The sequence below is a fragment of the Trachypithecus francoisi genome, unplaced genomic scaffold (assembly GCF_009764315.1).
Source record: "Trachypithecus francoisi isolate TF-2019V2 unplaced genomic scaffold, Tfra_2.0 Lachesis_group3, whole genome shotgun sequence".
NCBI lineage: Eukaryota > Metazoa > Chordata > Mammalia > Primates > Cercopithecidae > Trachypithecus > Trachypithecus francoisi.
In genome coordinates, this window is record NW_022681468.1 from 129,133,215 (window position 1) to 129,152,064 (window position 18,850).

General features: G+C 40.2%; 1 protein-coding gene and 1 long non-coding RNA gene across 3 annotated transcripts in view; both read left to right on the top strand.

Annotated features, from left to right (window-relative positions):
* LOC117070563 overlaps window positions 1-18,641 on the top strand; it is a 49,029-nt gene extending 30,388 nt beyond the window's left edge. The window contains exons 2-3 of the long non-coding RNA XR_004431962.1: window positions 15,968-16,051; window positions 16,759-18,641. This is a non-coding gene — a long non-coding RNA (uncharacterized LOC117070563). The remainder of the gene's footprint in view (window positions 1-15,967; window positions 16,052-16,758) is intronic.
* RORA (RAR related orphan receptor A) overlaps window positions 1-18,850 on the top strand; it is a 753,017-nt gene that overhangs the window by 612,047 nt on the left and 122,120 nt on the right. The gene's annotated exons all lie outside the window — the stretch shown is intronic.

Sequence of the window (18,850 nt, forward strand, 5' to 3'; positions counted from 1 at the left end):
ATCTATACCGGGCGCGGTGGCTCAAGCCTGTAATCCCAGCACTTTGGGAGGCCGAGACGGGCGGATCACGAGGTCAGGAGATCGAGACCATCCTGGCGAACACAGTGAAACCCCGTCTCTACTAAAAATACAAAAAAAAAACTAGCGGGCGAGGTGGCGGGCGCCTGTAGTCCCAGCTACTCGGGAGGCTGAGGCAGGAGAATGGCGTGAACCCGGGAGGCGGAGCTTGCAGTGAGCTGAGATCCGGCCACTGCACTCCAGCCTGGGCGACAGAGCAAGACTCCGTCTCAAAAAAAAAAAAAAAAAAAAAACAGAGTTCGTTAGTTACGCATCTATACTTTAGCAACAAAAGGAGATACCGAGAGATGCTGACCATGGGACCCTCAGGAGTTGAAGGGATGGGAAGAATCTTAGGGATAGGAGTGACTGGGGAAGACATCAGAGAAGGTGGATGGAGCTCTTGGAAAACTGAATAAATGAACAGAGAGAATCAGCCTTGTGGACTACGGTTGTCTGTCCATTGAGGCCTGCAAAAGCAGGCAAAGACGCGGTACACTGTTTGCAGAAAGTGCCTCAAACAATGCCTGTGGTTCTGGATCTCAAAAGCATAAAGCCCTGAAATCTTGAGTGGTTTGGTGGGCTTGAAAGCTCCTGAGCCACAGTGAAGTGGTCAAGATGGCTGATCCTCGTGCGATAATATGTTATGACTCATTATGATAAGGTGGCGATACAGAAAATGTGGGGACCAACTTGCAGGCAGAATTCCAGCTTGTATGCGACAGATTTCGATGCTATGAGATGAGGGGAAGGAGGGAAGCAGCTAATGTGTTTAGTGTTACAGGATTACTACTAAATTTCTCAATTGACTTATATGTTATGATATTCCTATGAAATAAAATTTTAAAAGATTTTAGAAAACAAAACAAAACAACATTTCCTCAGCCCTGATGATTATGAACAGACATACAAGGCATCATCATGATACATCATCTGTGAATACGGGTTGCCGTATTTGTAGCCCCAAGATAGTCTGTCCCCAGATTGATCAAATGCAGCTGAGATGGCTGCTGACAGTGCATAAAAGTAAATCCAATCCTCAATAATAGGAGGAGTCAGAACTTGTCTTTGTCTCTGAAGAAAGATGATCTGTTGAAGAATATGTGTCAATTTTTGTAATCATTTTGTTACCACGATCATGCTTTAACTCGAAGAAAGCATCACTGAATTCTGGAGTGCGCTTTACATTATGAAACATTACAGTAAGCAGCTTATGTCCAACATGATTGCAATTAGAGTTTCGTGAAGCACAAGAAGGGACAATCCATGTGGGATGCATTAGTGTAACTGTATTTGCCAGGAACAAGTTTTAACCTTTTGTACAGCTGTTGAGGGAAAGGTGCCAGTATTCCCTGTGAGAATACCTGTCAAGTTTGCATTTGAACAGGGAACACCTAGTTTATGTTTTTGAAGACCACTCCCTTTTTAAGCTGAGCACCTTTGGGCATGTGTCAGCAGGAGGTGTTAAGGCAGATGGGAAAAACAAATGCATGAGCTTCAAACCCAGCAGATTAGCAAGATTTGGAGAAATGGCAAGGCAGGAAAAGTTACAAAGAAATCGCCTATTCCCATAACATAGAAATGTTGGAAAGTGACATTTGGAGAGTAAGAAGGGGTTTATCTTTAAAAGGTAAAACTCAAAGGAAAGATGACTTTCTCCTATCTTGAAATGAGAAAATACATTCATTTTTCTTTTTGTCATCAAAGTAGAGAGAACCTGTTACCTATGTATCCTGCCTCTTATATAGCTCCTAGAGAATAAATACATTTTTTTAAAGTTGTGTTCACATATGTTATAGTGAGTTGAAATTTTGATAGGGGCAACTATAACATGAAGTAGGTATCCTGCCTCCTAATATTTTAATCTAGTCATCCAACATTTGACACATTTTTGGGGCACTGCTGTGTGCCAGGTGCCTGGGGTGCAATACTGAACACAAAGGACAGGCTTCAAGATGTGTGTGTAAGGGATCTGTGTCACCACCTGCTACATGTATCTGTAGGGACTGTGTGGGTAGGCAGGGGTCAGAGAGGAGAGCAGTGTAGTGGAGGCTGTCCCTTGGCCTTGCCCAAAGTTGATTGAATCTTGAATGCTGGTACCCAAGCATTACTCTGTCACTGTTTCTGAGGATGGTGTTACTGTCAGATTCTTAGAGTCCCCAGTCACCTCTGCCCCACCTCCAGGAACATAAGAGAAGAAAACCAGCCAAGTTAAGTGTTACTGGCCAAGAAAAGAAAGATACGGGTAACAATTAAAAGAACATCTGTTTAACACCTTATCTGCGGCCTGTAGTAGTCTATTCCTATCTGATAATTAAAAATTGCCCTCGGTTACAAGTCCCATTCACTTCTCTATGACTTCTTAGTTTTAAGAACCAGAGTTTGGCTTGCCAAGAGTACAGCAAACTTCTCGAGCACCTCTTATCCCTAGCTGCCTCTCTATCTTTCCCCCATACCCACAGCAACACCCTGACATAGCCAGGCCCAGCCTCTGAAACAATCCTGCCCAGACTTTGGCTTAGCAACTATTGTCAAGAACTGGATAAACTGAGGCTTCCTTCCCATCACAGGGCAAATCTGCCCATTGCCAGGTTTGAAGTTCTTAATGAAGACCAGGCTGTGAAGAAGCTCACAGTTTTAGGTTTCTCTCTTTCTCCCTCTCTCTCTCTGTGTATTTTTTCTTTACTCTTTCTTCCTTCCTGATTAATATAGCTCATCATGCACTGTGCTATGAATCTGTAACACGCATTGAAATTGGCCAATGACAGTTCTGTAGGCAGTCCCTCTGGGGGAGTCTATGGATAGGATGTTCTCCAAGAGGAATTCTCACTGTCACGTTCTGCCTCTTGAGCAGTTGCTTCCTCAGACCTCGCTGCCTTCAAAACTCAGTACAGAGTTCACCCTTTGGTCCTGTGTTTCTGTGGTAAAAATAGGGCCCCAAGATTTCAATGGACCAGGTACGATTTCTTTGCCTCAATTAGTGGATAAGCACTTATTGAAGACTGGGGCTGGGTTCTTTCCCTTGTATGAATGATCGATTGATTCAACTAATATGAGCAGTAAAAATGGCACCTACTGCATACCAGGCACTGTGATGGGCTCTATGACTATAACACTGAGCCAGACAGATACACTCCCTGTCCTACTGGGCTCACTAGTAAAGAAAACATATCATCATGTCACCCCTGCCTCTGATAAGTTGTGCTAGGATAGAAAGGAGAGAAAGCTTGGGGCTAGTGTGTTGTTGTGGGCTTTTTTGTTTGATTGATTTCAGAAGCAATTCTATATTGTGCAAGTCTTCCCCCAGATGCACTGTCTTTTATATGAATCTTGCCCGTCACAGTAAAAGCATGTGCATGAAGTCTTCTTCAATGTATTTTCTCTGAGAACTCAACCTATTACTTATAGAGGTAGGTGTGAGGCTGGTCTGAGAACAAGGGGGGTTTTGAGGACCATGGGGTTTCCTACAGCCTTTCCCCTGACTCAGCAAACCTTGTGGCTAGTCGGGCTAAACCTGGATGTACCTCAGCCACAGAACGCAGGTATGGTCAGTCTTATTTGTGCAAAGTACAGGATTACTCAGGGAAAATCAGTCCGTTTGTACCTGAGAAACTTTCTTTCCTGCGCTCTTTCCCTGAAATGTAGTTCTGACATGTTTGGGGTCTGTTTCGGTTCCAAGATCCGAATTTCCTAAGCCCCATGAGCCCTGGAGTTCTTCACAACTTCCCCCAAACACCCCTTTACTGCCTTCCCAACTCTTGTTTCTTTCTGAGCCTTCACAAGGACTCAAGGAATATTTTCGGACTTTTGGTTCACAACAGATACCAGTAAAACAACAAACAAATCCAAATTTCTCAATCCTCACCAACCAATGACAGCCCTCGTGCAACTGGGAGGTTGCCTGGCAGGTGTGGGAGACGAGATTTTAATAGACAACAAGGTGAGAGATGAGAGGGCAGACGCATGCGCTGGCATTAGTCTCACACACACTGAAGACGCGTCATAGCACCACCCTGAGCACACACACCCTTACGGGATTTGATCAACACTTTTATGAAATTAACACTGTCAATTCACATGTTCCCTAATTTACCTTGCTCTTGGTTGATCCCCAAACCACAAATACATATGTGTGCGTAAGTTTGTGCATGCATACTTTAAACAGGACATAAAGTGTTTGATACGTGTGAATGTATATATGTGGACAAAGTTTGAGGTATTTTATAATGCTCTTCACATTGAGTTTTATAAGAGTCCAATAGAGGTGCATTTGCTTCTCCTGGAGCAATAGCACCTTTTGGAGGAACTAAATTCAGCGCCCCCCAAATGAGACATGCCCATAACAATAATGCTTATAGATTGCTCATATGTGAAGAGCAGGGTCACATGGGTGAATGGAGAGTGAGAAGACAGAGTTCTTTTCGAAGCAGCCCTCTCAACCTCCATCCATAGAACTCCACGCAGCTAAGGGATTTCAGGCGGCAGGGCCTCATCAGTCATTCCTTGCTCATTAACAAAAGGACTTGTCATCTGAAGAACTGGTTGCCATGCGTTGATTGTTAGGAGTTCAGGACAAACAGGTTTCAGCAGCGCACAAAGGTTTTTTGGCAAACAGAAAACATAAACAATTTCCTTATGAGCTGGGCTGACAGGGAGCAGCTTCCCCGGACCTGTGCTATCGTGAGCTCACATTCTTCCTCCGCCCACTGAAGATTGCTCCCTGTTGGTTTTGCTGGGTAAACTCAAATCCCATTATCAGCCTTCTCCTCCCCGGCTGCTGCTGGAGCCCCCAGTACAGAGTTACCTGCTTAGCAAGCTCCCAATAAGTCCTGGGAGGCCCCGTCTCGTGAGACTTTAGGGTGAATCTTCCCTCCCCTTCTCATTTTACACTTGTTGCAAGGTGAGGGTTAGAGATACCGGCTGGGGTGTTATTCTTTCCTATTACTGGTTTCCCAGATAAGATAGGCAAACCTTCGGGACTGAGAAGCAGTCGATCTCAGGGCTCAGTGGAGAACAGAAGCCACCCAGTGCCCCTTTATCTATATCCCCCGACCCCAAGCGTGGTCAGCATGGGCTATTACAGGATTCGAAATACAGGAATCAGAGCCATCAGCTCTGCCAAGTGCACCAGCACTAAGACGAAGAAACCAGAGAGAGCATTAGGACTTGGGCGGCTGTGGATAGTGGCAGCTGATCCACCACTAGGTTCTAGGAAGCAGAAAGGGGGCCGTGTGTGGGGTGGTGCTGTTCTGTTTTCCCTGACAGCTCTTCAACCTATAGCTCCCTGAGCAGGCTGTTCTGGTCTCAACTTGAGCACATAAACCGGGATGGAGCCACAGCCAAGAACTTTATTAATTTATGGGAGTTCTTCTCTTTTCTGCTCCCTGTATTGAGAAAAGGTGCGTTATTTGAGAGCTTACCATGTTCCAGGCAGTTCATACATATGTAAGCATGTCAGTGTCTGTCTGCATGTGTGTGTGTGTATAATCTCATTTAAACCTTATGATAACTGTAAATATTAAGTATCCTATTTCTTGAGAAAACTGAGTTTCAGATGTTAAACCACTTGCCCAGCATACATGGCTAATGGGTGGTAGAGATGGGTTTGAACCTTATTCTGTCAAGCCCTGAAGACCTTGTTCTTTCTCCTGTGCCATGCTGCCCCCTCCCCGCAAGGGTTCATAGAACCAATGCAGAAGCCATGTCTTTATAAGCCAGATTGTCCGTAAACTGCATTCCAAACTCCTGAATGCTTTTCTTGGGATCGTCTCACCAATGCACCCTATGAATGCCTCTTTTCCTCAAAAATACACAGGAACAGTCCAAAAGAATCAACCTTAATGCTTTCTCCTACACAACTAGAACCTTCCAGAGGTTGCATTTGTACTGATTTGCCTTGCTGCTCCAAATTCTTTATTTCCATTTAGGGTCTACTATCTCCAGGTCTGCTCCCCTAAGCTGATGGCCCATGCTCCAAAATTGTCCTTCCTTCCTCCTCCCCAGCAGTCAATGCCAATGCTTACATTTCCTCTGTACGATTAGGAGGAAAGTACTTCGTTAACCCAACCTGTACTTAGCTTCCTGAGATATTATCTTTTTCAACCGATAGGCTTGGTAGCCTATCAGCCTAAAAGGATGAATTTCTAATCACACAATTCTCTATTTTCCACTTCAGTGTTCAAATGTCCTATAAGAGTAAAGGATTTTACAAAGGAAAAAAGTGACCATTTTTTTACTAATCTACCAAAAATATTTCCAGTTTTCGTTTTTTATCATATACCTATATCATCTTCTTGTTTTTGCAATTGTGGCATAGACGCAATGTTGTTTTCTTTTTTTTCCACATAATTTCCCCATATCAGATATCACTTGTTTGTCTGAAAGAAAGGCTACTGAGATTGCAGCAGCAAATTTATTGTCCCATAAGGCCTTCCCATGAACTATCTACCTGAGATTTTGAGGGTGCCCTTTTACCAAATAGTAAGAAGAAAGGCTTTCTCTTTGACATTTTTTTTTCAGGTGACTTTGTGGCTGTAATGCTAACACACACACACACACACACACACATACACATACACACACACACACAGACAAACAGATATCAAATTGAGATTTTGTGATTATTTTCTCTTACATATTAGTAATTTTTAGGATTTTCAAAAGAGTTCACAAAGAGACACTCATTTAATGAATGCCAGACGTGCCCGGCAACCTGGTGGGCATTTTACAGCAAGTTATTGCATTTAAATCATAGAACAACCCCATGGAAAGGTACTATTACCCTCACAGGTGAGGAAACCGAGGCTCCCAAGGATGAAGCTCCCTGCCCAACTAACAAGGGACAGGACAAGATTCAAAGCTGGATCTGACTCCAAAGCTCTTTTTAATTTGTCACCAGACTTTCTCTCCTTAGAAAAACCTTCACTCTATAAGGGTTAGTCTACATGTCATTTCCAAGGCACACCACAGAAAATGTAACAAAGAGCAGGAAATAGAGAAGGTTTTATGGTCAAGTGACACCCCTGTATGTTACAGGCACACAGAGATATGAAACAAATGTAAATTTATTCAAATATTATGAGAGAGGCGGTTGTAGTGATACATGTTAACAGGAGACCTATTACTCATAATTGATTTTACTAATATTTTAGCATCTGACCTGTTTCTCTTAATTGAATTGAAATGACTTATGCAACACATTTGTTTTACTGACTTTGTAAAGATATAATCACCTTCACCTAAACTTTAAATAGAATTAAAAAAAAAAAATTCCTGAACAGTGGCCTTAAAGATAAGTAAAAAAATAGAGTTTTCTTCTCTAGGAAATGCCTAGAAAATTGCAGTTATTTTGTTTGAAGGAGAAAAGAAAGAAAAGGCATTTTGCACAATGATCACTGAGGTCACCCTGAACGAAAATAAAATATGTCCATTAAACCCTTCCCAAGAATCACAGATTGAGTCACTTGGGAAAGTACTAGGAGACTGCTCTGCCCTTTTTAACTTAGTCAAAATTAGTAATTTCAAAGCCCTTAAAATATAAACTAATTTCATGTTTGCAGAAAATACTTTACCCCTGGGACAGAGTAAAACAGAGAGAGAGAAAAAAAACAGAGAGAGAGAGATTCTTCTAGGTACAGAGGTGTCTCAGAGTTCAGCTTCCGTAGGACAGCAGGCTCGTTCTACCAAACTGCAGAGAATGCCAGTCTGCTGGGTTTGCTAATGCCTGGTCTAGCGATATACCAAGAATGACAATTCAGGAGCATACCAGGGAATTGTTCACGAAAGGAGGTAAAAATTATGACTCTAACCTCAGGCTTCAACTGGGCATACATCCACTAGTTTCTGCCTGGGGTTAGTTGAGGCTTGGAGGAACATGCCAAAATGAGGGGAGGTTCATTTTTGTTTTTCCAGTTGGCAGGTCTTGTCTTGGAAAGGAAGCAGAATCGGTATACCAGCTTTAATGGATTATAAGATGATTGGGCATTGGACAAGGGCACAGGGGAAAAAAGGCAAGCAAAAAGAAAAAAATTATTTTTGAGAACTTGCAAAAAATCAGTCTTGCTGGCCAATCCTGGCCCTAGGTTGACATCTGTTGTATGTTAGTTTCAAATGTGTCTGTTTCTTAATACATGATCTCAGAACTTCAGTGATAGCATCCAAGGAAAAATTAGAAAATGAGCTTGAGGAAACATTTCTCTGGGTTCCTTCTCCCTGTGCCCAACAGGGAAAGAGCCGATAGAAGCCCTGCCTAGTCTAACTTGAGGCCACCCATTGGCTGGTAGGACTAGGATGAAACATCAGCACCTTTAATGTGGGGTTGAAAAACGGAATGCCAGGAAGTTAAAAGGACTTAGGGGAAAATGTCCTTTGGCCTTCCGCTGCGTGACAGGATTCTGAAGTGGCAGCTAGTGAGCAGAGTAGACTCAGTTAGTCCAGTCAGAGGAAAAAAGCAGCAAAACCAGAGGACCAACATCAGTAATATCTTTGAGTGCAGTGATGAAAGAGTGAGGATGGCTCTGCCAGAAAGGCGGGTCTCTCCATCAGGTTTCCCAAAGCAGCTTGTGTCTATGGCCAGCTGTCGGAGGAAAGGAGCCCTGCCTATTGACTGGAATTTATTGAGCACCTACTAGGTGCTAAGAGTTCTCTAGACTCCTCGTGCAAAGAAGACTCCACCTTTTTTTTGAGAAACTCAAGATTATTTGAGGTAAAGATAGATGTTGATTTTGTTTCCTACCAAGACAAAGAAAATGCAGAATAGAATTATTAAAAAGATGCATTTTCATATCGCTAGAAAACTCATAGTACATAAACACAGAAGACTTTAAGGAAGGTTAAAGCTATGGCAAATCGAATCCCTTTTTCATTCTACTCATATCCTATTGTGGGACTGATTCAGTGCTGGAAACATGGTAGGATATGAAATGAACAACCAAGGGTTAGAGACAGAAGATATTGAAACAAAGGTCTAGCCTCTCCTGCTACGGAGGTTCCCTTGGAGATCTTCTGAGGTCTGAGAGACTGAACCCATTCAAGAGGAAAGAATTTTCCATTCCCCACTGTCTACGTAATAATACCCATCCTGGCAGAGTGAAGATAATTGAGTGGGAGCAGAAATTTTATTTACCTCCAAATGCAAACCCCCTTTAACTTGTCCCTACTTAGAATACATTCTTTCTTCCTTTGTTTGAAATTAGGAAACACCACTGGCCCATACACTTTAGGTGACATGACTTCTTAGCTTTATCTACTACGAACTTTTTATTATCTTCTGATTTTTCTACCTTGCACAAACCAAAACACTGTCAGTCCTGAGGAGTTATCGACAATGATCTGCATGAAAACAGAATCATTTTCTAAAGTCTCTATATTTTATCTCCACAATGCAATTTATCCACATGACACTTGAATGAAATTCAAAGTTTTTATTTGGATGGTTGCCCTGGATTGGACACTGTCCTAAAGAGACTCTCTGATCCTTTCGTGTTTTGTTTTGTTTTTTTCCTTCTCTCCCTCTCTCTCTCTCTGATCTCAGTGTTATTGCTCAATTGTGCTGTTTCTATCACTGCCTACTTAGTAACAGCAATGGGGAATGAGCCTTAAAAGTGATCGCCTATCATATATACATATATATTTTTCTTCTGCTGGTCTCATAGAAAACTACCAGTCATTTATTTCATCTCACTTATTGTCGATCAGTCCTGCATTTTTTCACCTCCTTACCGTGATTTTCTTTGTGCTGTGGTTCCCAGCCACAGCCCGCTTCCTGCTGAATTAAACTGCAACCCAGACAAAACCAAAGAGCACATCTCTCCCAAAGTTCACTCAGAGGGTCACCCCTGGTGAGATGGACATTGCAGATGTGCTAGAAAGATTAGAGGCTGCTTTGATGAAACCTGCGTCTGTTCTTTGCTCCTGGTCCTCAGAGTGGAAGATCGGATGGATTGCCATTGCCTTGCATTATTTAAGACTTTTGATGAGCACCTCCCATCAAAATTCCCCACAGACCCTGGACTGTGTGTGTATGTATGTGTGTGTGTGTGTGACTTACACGACACTTTAGAATGATTGAGATGTTCAAAAGGACATTGCCACGTGAGCTCTTTGCAGGGCTCACATTCCATTAGGTTGCCCTTCCTTAAGGTCTCTTGGTGGCCCTTCTGTTCTATTTGATGGCAATTTCTGTTCATTCCAGATTGTATTAAATCTCTTTAGCAGCTTCAAACGGCTCTCTCGAGCTGCAATTTTAGCATGTGGGTGCTCATCACATCAGTCCTTGGACTTTTGTTATTTTTTCACGCCTTTGATGGTTTTCCTCCCTGCTTCTGTTTTCATTGGCTCCCACTTTCATCTCCACTGTCTGTTCTGCAATGGTGCTATCTATTCATTCGACAGAGTCCAGCCATTCAGCCCTCTGAAGAAGAGGCCATTCCCTCACTTCTCTGTCCCCACTGTCTCAGTGGGTAGTCCATGATTTGTGCCTTTCATCAGGCAACCGTGGAGACCCCTCTTTGGGCAACCACTTTGGTGATGGGATGAGGATTCGTGTATCATGATTTCATTTTTATCAACCTCTTCTGTGTCTTCCCGTTTTGGGTTGAGATGCGGCGGCTTCTGTTATGGCAGGTATTTTTATAAATGGCTTTGTCTGTGCTCATTGCAAATGATGAAAGGTAGGCCACCTCATTTCCATCTTATGGACTTTCCACAGATATATATTTATTGTCTCTTCCTAGAGTGTGACCAAATGATCAGAACACTGAGCAGGTATGAGACATTGAGGATTTTATTCCTGGGTCTGTCATTCTCTATACCTGAGACTTTATGTAAAAGTCATTTAACCCTAAGGCTGCCACATTTTTGTTCCCTCTAAAATCCTTGCCATTAATGTTCCATGTTATTTTGCCTAATTAAGTATTTCACGTTTTCATTCAAAAGCCCTAGTACCTAATCATGGTTATTTTCTAAATTAATTCAGCATTTCATACCAAGCAAATGGTGTTAAGAGCAACCACTTGGAGCAGAGATGCCAAATGATAATCCTTTGAGTGTGGAAGGAGGTCAGGTTTAGACTTAATCATAGGAACCCCTCCTTTCTGCTATTGGTAAGCAGATATGAATCAGCCTGCCTAGACCTCCCCACCATGTGAATGGATGAAATATTAAAATGTACAAGAAAGATTTAATGAAATTAATGAAATACTGGGCCATAAAAATGAAGAGACATAACTGCAAGTATATTCTTAACTTCTAAGGCCAATGTCATGATAGACCCCGGGGCCGTTTGTAAACTGTGTGCATTTCTCGGTCACACAGAAAGGACCAGAGACTGTAAAACCCCCATCAAATGACCAGGCTTGGTATATGCCCAACATCATATGATCCGGTTTACTGTAGATTGTCATGAGGCCTGATTTATTGCAATGTGTTTGGTGATTTATTGGTGGCATGTTGTTGAAGAGCCATGTAAAGGATCACTTGTGGCAGGAATGATTAGATAATATAAAAATGTATGAACAGAAAGAAAGATAGAAGTGGTGACAAAAAAATCTTCTGAAGGAGAAGTAAAAAACAGCCTCCTGTTTCCTTTTCAAAGTCCTACCATGGAAAACTTTCCTTACACTTGCCAACCTGTGTTTCTCAAAATATAAATTCTTCAGGAACAGGAAATCAGTTTTCAATACTTAGCATGTTGCAACATGCAGTGAGCACTAGAGTGGGAGTCAGAAACCCCCGTTCAAGCCCCAGCTCTGCCATCAGCGGTGTGATCCGCTGAGCCAGAGGCCTCTCTGAGCTTCACTTACCCCATCTGTGAGTGGGGATGATTCCTGCCTGCCGGATTTTGGGCCATTTGTTTAAGTGTCAAATTTAGCCTTTCAGCTGCATTCTCATTAACAACAACATAATGATAATAACAACAAAATGTAAAAGCAACTTGGAGGTGGCCATGGTGATTTTAATACAAAAAGTATTATTCTGCTTCCAGGACAATATGTGGAGTGAAAGAGACAGAACATCCAAAAGCATCTGATCTCCGCGTCCATGTCCAGGATATTCTCAGCAATAACTTCCCTTTCCTCCATCTATGCAGGAGCCGAGAAAATTTATCTCAGGACCCTCAGCTCTTGCCATTGTAGAGTCTGTACAATGTGTATCTAGCCTGGCAGGTGGAGAGGCAGCAGTTTCCATGCCTCTAACAAATTAACTAGTTTTCACGGATGTTTTGCAGCTGCCTTGGAAACAGGCTAGCAGTTTTGAAAAAGAATTGTTGCAGCCATGAAAAAGGTATCGGTATCATGTGTGTGCATGGATAAAGCGTACTTTTCAAAACCTGTCACTTCACCTGCACTGAATAGAAACAACGCCAAGTTGTGTCTGTGGCTTTCTTCTTTTTTTCCTCATTGGACTTGCTTTAACTGCTAATCTTTCTTTCTCCAGAATTCTGGCAGGTTAAACATTATTGTATAAATAGCAATTGCAACAAATACCTTCACGGAATGATATATATTTAAACTTGAGCCCTGACACTCATCATTCAAGTAAATATGTACAAAAACATTCTAGCTTTAAATAGGGGGAATGGGTTGTGTTTAAAGAGTTTTTACTTTATTGATATTTGGCTAATATTAGAATTAAATAAAATACCTGTGTATAATGCAGGTGGCCTCCTATGGAACACTCTTTATTTTTCCGGTGTGCTTCAGAACATAGCTTACTGAAACAGGAACACCTAAGTCCTTGAGCGTAAGGTCTTACATAGTTAGGGTTATTATTGTAGGTATGTATACCATGTCACACATTCAAGGCATTATCAGAAAATGAGGTACATCATAAAAAAATTAATTTTCTGCAGCATGTTTCTATTAGTGCCTAAACTATATCACTTTATAGGGGGAAGGGAGCTTTCAAAATATATTATGTAAGTCCCTATCTTCTTAGAGTTCGTGGGTTAATACGTCCTTCGTGATTCAAAGTCATTATAACCATTCATTACGATGGTGTGTACAGTATGCTGTAATACAGGATGCACTCAGAAACTCGGCAGGTGTGGCTGGCTCTTTGCCCCTATGCTAAATGGCTCCATGCTGCCTTACTTTTTGAGTTCTTATGTCTAACTTTTCATCATTTTAAAAAATCTCTTCCTTCAATATTTATTGTCTCTCTTTGCGCCTATGAGCACAAGTCTCTGTTGTGCTTCTAAAGTATCTCCTGTATACTGGAAGTTCAGATATCAAGGTTGTCAGAATTATGTCTTACACAAGAGAAAAGAGCCTCGGAGTAGATATCGAAGGGATGCTTTTTAAAGCACATATACAAACTTTCGTTCTTAGAGTTTTAGTGGCATCTTTGCTGATCTTTGTTTCTTTCTTTTCTTTTTTCTTTTCTGTTTTTTCGGCTTCTATCTTCCATCTCACAAGGCTTTCATGTGAGAGATGTCTGATTGAAAAGTATTATAGCAATTGTTTATACTTCTCTGATAGCAGTTCTAAGTTAGTATTTCTTTAGATAACCACTTGCCTTACTGGAAACTGCGTACCTTCTACTAGCGTTAGTTACAATTTTTGGTGCCCATTCAAGAATAGGACTTTTTCCTTTTAACTATCTTTTTCAAACATTTCACGTAGTGCCTCACCCAGAGTCTGCTCCAAGAAAATATATGATGATTAACTGAGATTTAAAAATAATTATCACACACAAGCTACATACAAATGAAACTTTCTACAAAGTATACTGGTCTTTCATGTTCTAGAAAATGCTTCTGTGCTTTTCACATCTTGGTTTAAAAAAAAAAAAAAAACAAGAAAGACCAAGTTGAGCATAAATGATAAAAATAATTTGTAAAGGAGCTGAAAATAGAACTCTTCGTAGATATCAATTCCAAGTACATTGCAGCTTTCCTATGGGATTATTTTGTTGCTGGAAGAATTTGTAGCTCATAATTGGGAGCCCTTTATTCATTCATTCGTTCCAACAATAGCATTTACCGAATGCTCGCTGGGCCCCACCAGGGATGCACAGGCATATCAGACACAATCTCAGGAAACAGACATTTTGGCCAGAATTTGAAGGTTGCTGTGAGTCAGAGCCCAGCTGCCATACGTTAGAAGCATTCCTCCAGTTAAAACTGAAAGCTTTCAAGTGAAGCTTAACTTGTTTTTTCAAGCTAGCCTTGATTCAATTAGAACGATCCCAAATATTTCATGTTCTGGGAAGAAATCTGGAGAAGTGGTGTCATAATGTTTTCCTGTTCGCTGACAAGTCATTCAGTAGCCCTGTCCAAGATCATTTAAAATAGCCTGGGAATAATCCGAAGTGATGTGCCTCTGTGGAAAACACTTGGAGGATGCCTGTCGGCAAATGATGTTTTAAACCGTAGGTTTGATTTAGAACTGTTGTCAGATTCCTAATGCCAATTTATATGTTTTAAAAATGTCGTCTCCAGAAAAGTTAATATAAATGTAACTTAGGAAACAATGAAAGTTTCGTATAATATAATCATTATTGATTCTGTGGTTTTACTTATCTGTTCTGCTTTGTAATCAAATATACAAACTTTGCATCTCTCCCTCCCTGCTATTAGCTTGCTTTGTCAGTGAGTCATCATGTTTTGCCTCTATTAAAGACCAATAATCTTAAATAGTGTCATTAATCATATCTGATCATCATAATTTTGTAAGAAAATCATTTGTATAAATTTTGAGTGAAGTAACCTTATGCATTGTTTATGTAGTTTCTTTTCCACTATATTTTAACATTTAGATTGTGTTGTTAGCCTTAGTTATATGCGGGAAGATTGACATAGTTTTATAAAAATTACTGGTTTTTATTGCCTTGAAATCTTAAGGGATACAGTAGGTTTTTGTAAGAAAGCATTTCAGACAGAATCATAATAAGCTTCTTAACTAAATGTCCTTGTTTGTCTAGGAGTGTTTGAAACAAAAAAAAATCTTGTTTCCAGAGAGTACAAATTCTAACTACACTACTGAAGAATTGCTTTTAAACATTCAGGATTTTTTTTGGAAATGGAGTAGACAAATTATCAGTTTTTATGGTGACATGTACATAGTATATAGTGTGTAGAACCTTTGAGCCTGAAGAACATAGCTAGGTTGACAGAATAACAAAAGATCTACTTCTAAAGTGAAAAATTCTCTTAATTATTTGGGTGCTCTGAGTATATATAATGCCAAATACATGGAGAGTTAGCACTATCTGTATGTCCAAATAAACTTACTGTTCACACTGTTTGTTAGTACATTTTATATTGCTCATACAGTTATAAATGTCTAGTGGTAGGTCATAAACCACTCCAATCCAGTGATTATTGAGTATCAACAGTGTGCCAGATACTCATGGTTTTCATGTTTATTGCCTGACTTTTAAGATCTTAAAATCATCTATAAAGATAGGTGTTAGCTTTTCGGTTGTACAGGAGAAGAAATCGAAGCTCAAAGAATATAAGTAACTTGTCACCAATCACAAAGCCACTGTTGGAACTAGAATGGAAAATCAGATTTTCCAACTCCAATTCCAGTGCTTTTTCTCCCATATATGCTACTTCCAAAGAAGTATTCACTGATTCAACAAATATTTACTCAACGTCTATGTATGCCAGGCACTACGGTAAGCCTTAATGATATAAGGAATACAATGGTGAATAGGCAGGTATGTTTCCTGACTCTAGTGTGCAGAGTCTAAAGAAGAAGGCAGAAAAGATAACAAATGATTTGAAAAGAGGGTGACAAATCAGGTTTACAAAGAGAAGAACAAGATGTCTATAGGGCAGTGACATTTAAACTTAGACCATAGAATGGCAAAAATAAGCAGATAAACAAGGTCAGTCCATTCACATTACTGGAGGATTTTGTGTTTACAAATTTGCATACTCACTAAAATTTATTTATAACCCCAGAATCAACACTGGCTATGCGGTCATTGGCAGACAAGTATGTGCACACAGCGTCCTGGAACAGGTTCCCCACTGAGGTCCATTGAGGTGATGTTCCGCCCTCTTGTTTCAGTTGTCATGTTATAAACAGGTGTCCTTTTTAAAGTCTGTTCAATGCCATATTTTTCTAATGTTCGTGCTTTTTTTTTTTTTTTTTTGAGACAGAGTCTCACTCTGTCACCCAGGCTGGAGTTCAGTGGTGTGATCTCGGCTCACTGCAAGCTCCGCCTCCCGGGTTCAAGCGATTCTCCTGCCGCAGCCTCCGGAGTAGCTGGGATTACAGGCGCACACCACCAAGCCCGGCTAATTTTTTTGTGTTTTCAGTAGAGATGGGGTTTCACCATGTTGGCCAGGCTGGTCTCAAACTCCCGACCTCAGGTGATCCACTTACCTAAGCCTCCCAAAGTGCTGAGATTACAGGCGTGAGCCACCATGCCCAACCCCGTTTGTGTTTTTGGTTGGTAGTCTCACTGTTTAAAATGATCCCCAAACACAGTGCTTGCTGAAGTGCTGTCTAGTGTTCAAGCACGAGAAGATTGTGATGTGTCTTAATGGAGACAATATGTGACATAAGCTTTCTCTAGCCATGAGTTATACCGCATTGGCTGCCAGTGCAATGTTACTGAATCAACAATTACATACTAAATAAGATGTCTTTAAATGGAAATACACATAAAACAAAGTTATATATTGATTGGTTGACCAAAAAGTTATGAGCACAGACTCACAGAAACTTAACCCTGTATTTCCTCTAGGAGGAATAATTTTGTCTTTTAAAATTCAGTGTTCCTGGGAACTTTATAGAACTCAACTATTTTGAAGAACCAAAATCAACAATGAATGAATAAATATTCAACACCACCACGTGCTGGAGAGGATATGGAGCAACTGGAACTCTCATACATTGCTGATAGGAATGCAAAATGGCACAGCTACTCTGGAAACCATCAAGCATTTAGTATAATTAAATGTATACATCCACCCCATAGGATCTAACAGTCCCATTCCTAGGTATTTACCAATATAAATGTAAATGTAGGTTCACACCACCACCTGTACCATGAATATTTATACCAGCTTTATTTTTGATTGCCATAAAATGGAAACAACTCAACTGTCCTTCAGTTGGGGAATGAATAAACAAACTGTGGAATGGAATATTACTCAACAATAAAACGGAGCAAATTATTGCACTTGACAACACGAGATGAATCTCAAATGCTTTATGCTGAGTGGAAGAAACCAGTCAACAGGCTCCATAATATAGTATTCCACTGAAATAATATTCTTTAAAGGCAAAGCTGTAGGGACAGAAAACATCTCTGGTTGCCAGGATTTGGGGTGGAGGGTTAGCTGTAAAGGGGCACAGAGCAATATTGGGGGAAAGGGGATAGAACTGTTCTGTGTCTTGATTGTGTTGGTGGTTACACAATTCAATGCCTTAGTCAAAACTCAAAGACCTGTATCCTAAAAAGGGGGAGTTTCCCAATATGTAAATTATGTTTTAATAAGATTAAAAAACTGAGATCTGAAAGACGAACCAAAGTGCAATTCTTCTAGTTTGACACGGTGACATCAGAAAATACCATTAAAATAGAGAGCACCCTATATGTTTTACAGTAGTTCTAGTTGATAAAATACCGTTAGTGTAAAATAACCACTATGTAGTAATTTACGTTATGCTGCAAATTGAGCAGTGATCTCTCTGAACATATAAAACATGTTTTCTTTTCCCTTGTTTTGTTGTGCCTAAATCTAACATGGTGACAGGAAACAGTTTCTTACTGCTTTTTTGACAAGTGCTAAAATCTGCAAATCATAATATGATTCCAATATATGCATTATTCATAAGAGGACAAAACTTTTGTTTGATTTGGATCATGCAGTTAAATGGCAGTTGACCTTGGGATAATATAACAAACATGACAACAGAGCAAATATGATAATATCACTTATCTTGCTTGTATATGATTATTTAATGATAGGCAACTGTCAGAAACAGAAAGTTTAACTGTTCGTGTTCTTGGACGCAGAGAGACGTACCATATGCCCTCTTTGAGTGTCTTGAACTCTGACATTTCCCTTTTTTATTCTTCCTTGTTTATAATGGCTTTGCTACATCACCTCTGTTATATTTCAAGGAGCAAAGATGTTGTAAATCAAATCACCATTGCATTCTGGTTTATGAAAGTCAGTTTCACCATATAACATGTACCTAACCTTTGAAATAATGGGCGAGTCGGGCTTTCTGAGACTATTACTGTACTTTAGGCTTTACAACAAATTCAATAATGCATATCAGGAGTTTCTCAATAAAGTATACTGTAGCTAACACAAACAAGTCACTCTTTCTCACTTGTATTATATTTTGAAAATTTTTTACCTATATTTTACTTAACATGTGTTGTCAAAACATCCCAAGGCTATGTATGTACTGTGTTCTTTTATAACTAACAAGACTATGCATCCTACAGTCACTTAATAAACGTAGACAACAGTTTACTCAAAGTACATTGAAAATAAATGGCTCTGCTTAAGATGATTGTGCTATCAAAGCCATTTGTTGGGTGATTAAAGTAGGTGAACAAATTGCTATATTATATATGTTGCAAAAACTGTGAAAAGAGCAGCAGTGAAACAGTTTAGAAAAGTAAAAACAGTAAATATATCTTGTGCTTTTTCTGTAGAATATTGTGAACTATGAAATCGTTATTTTTTACCTTTTTAACAGATGTTATTTGTTTGGAGTCTTTTAGGGATGTCAGCTTTGGTTTGTGTATTTTTTAGTTTCCTTGTAATCCTATCTAACATCCATTAACAACATTTAGAGTTGTTTGATTATTCCAA